This window comes from Salvelinus sp. IW2-2015, unplaced genomic scaffold (assembly GCF_002910315.2).
Source record: "Salvelinus sp. IW2-2015 unplaced genomic scaffold, ASM291031v2 Un_scaffold3039, whole genome shotgun sequence".
In the NCBI taxonomy this organism is placed as follows: Eukaryota; Metazoa; Chordata; class Actinopteri; order Salmoniformes; family Salmonidae; genus Salvelinus; species Salvelinus sp. IW2-2015.
Genome location: NW_019944331.1, coordinates 36,552 through 38,932, shown reverse-complemented (window position 1 = coordinate 38,932; position 2,381 = coordinate 36,552).

Genomic DNA, 2,381 nt, shown 5'->3' with positions numbered 1-2,381 from the left:
TTTTTAAAAAACGATATTATTTGGAAAGACATTTCTCTGCATCTGGTTTCTTTTTTCCATTCAACCAATGACATTGCATTCTAAAAATCATATGCTTCTTACAGTGCAATTTATTAAGAGATTTGACCTTTGTTGTTTCATTGCAACAAGTCACTTATATCCGGTGGACACTGCAAATTTAGCTGGAAGCCTTCAGTTAGTGAGATCAACGGGCTGCAATGTTTAGTCCTGACAGAGGGGAGATACATGGACAGACAGGGTGGAGAAAGGCCAGGTTACAGGAGGTACACAACTGGCCCTGGACAGCTAGGGCCAGGGTTTGCAGGGTTAGTCGCTGGATCAGCTGTCTTAGAGCTGGGATGGAACAAAAGCCTGCACACTATGCTGTTGTTACAGACTAGTATTGCCTTCCCCTGGTCCAAAGCTTTATATAGTCTATACTAGAGCACTGAGTCTACTCTCAGCCCAGACGATATGCATCTCACKCTCTKTGGRTGCACTTCRTATAGKCTCTCATTAAGGTCAGTCACAGATTGAACCTCASTTGTTTATCTGTGTGGGGTTTCATGTGGCCATCTGTACCCTTAGTTTTGTTTTGCATGATCACAAGGAAGGACAAATAGAATTGGGGACAGCAGCCTGATCGTGACAGTTAACGGTACTCGAAGGAATGTATTGGATACCTGCTATTTTTATACCTCTCGAGGGACCTGATTCTTTGCTCTTTCTCTCTCTTCTCTCTCCCCCCCACTCTCTCTCTCTCTCTCTCTCTCTCTCTCTCTCCTTCTCCTTCTCTTTCTCTTTCTCTCTTTTTCTCTTTCTCTCTCTCTCTTTTTCTCTTTCTCTCTCTTTTTCTCTTTCTCTCTCTCTCTTTTTCTCTTTCTCTCTCTCTTTTTCTCTTTCTCTCTCTCTTTTTCTCTTTCTCTCTCTCTTTTTCTCTTTCTTTCTCTTTTATTTATATATATAATGGCAGTCCAGTCACACAGAGTAGGTAATATTGTGGTGTTATACAGTCAGGTCCCGTGCGATCATGTGGTTTTGACCGTGGACGTTTACATGCCACGCACTCTGTTTACACGTATGTACGTATGTACGTATGTTCACTACGGTGGCTCTCTGCCGTTGATATTCCAATGAAATGTGCCTGCGGAGATTCACAGGGTGATGAGATGTTATTCTTTCTGATGCCATATTCCTTTAGTTTTAGTGTTGGATCTGTTGTTGTTTTCTAACCTCTAATAATGTGCTGTTAAAAGGGTTTGTTGTTTTCATATTCGCAATCTGTTCTCGGAAACGGACCACGAATTACCTTTTTGTGACTCATATAAACGTTTAATAAATAAATAAACGTCCAGCATGAATAAGCTGCTTACAAATGTGTGATTATACTGAGTGAAGATTTGCCGGTCCCTCAGAGAGGTTAATTGGATGTTGTAGTATTAGTGGTTGTTCAGTCAAAGCTCTTGTCTAAAGAGGTTTAGGATGAAATGCCGGTAGACAGGGAAGGACAAGATCAGCTCCGATTGAGACATCCGTGTATACCGACACTTCTCTGCAGTAAAGCAATGTTATGATTTGAAGTCTACCACACTGGTAGAAATATATTGTGTGCTCTTTGGATGCCCTCAGGAGATCACTGAACAATCACTGTCTCTATCTCCCCCAGTCTCCATGGTAACACCAGTGTGGTATTTCACCTTTCATGACCTCTCTCGATGAACATGCCTACACACACACGCTCTTGTCTGTCTTCCCTCTTCCTGTCACTGCTTCCRTCTCATTATGTCTTCTCACTACTTCTCTCATTCCCTTCCTCTCGTTCTCTAACCATTCTTTATTTCTCAGAGCTCTCTCTTTCAGATGTGAGAGACCAGAGAGGTGGGAACAGCACCCCCTGAGACATGTTGACATTACATGCTCTTTTGGGTGGACACTAATAYTAAAAATGCCATATCATATCAACTGGTGTGTGAGGTTATGATAGCTTGGCTATGTCACCTACAGGCCGATCTGTCTCTGTGGAGGTGTTATACATGTTAGGTGATTAAGTTTGAAAGGTGTCGCGTCAGATTAAGATTATAGAATTCATTGGAAGTGTGAAGAAGGGTTTACTGTAATTGCTTAAGTTTTACTTGGCATAGAGTTGGAAAGAGAAAAGCATTTGAATAACAGCGTATGGACTCAGTCCGACAGTGGTGAAATAGTTTTATACATTATAGTATCTCTCTACATTCTGACGCCTTGGAAATGGAGTTGCATGGTAAAAAGAAAGATATATTATCTGGTTCTGTACATCAAAGATGAGCTTGAGCAGTATTCCTTAACCCTCTCCTGGGATAGATCAGAACATGAACCTTTAATGCTTGTTTCTGAATGCATCA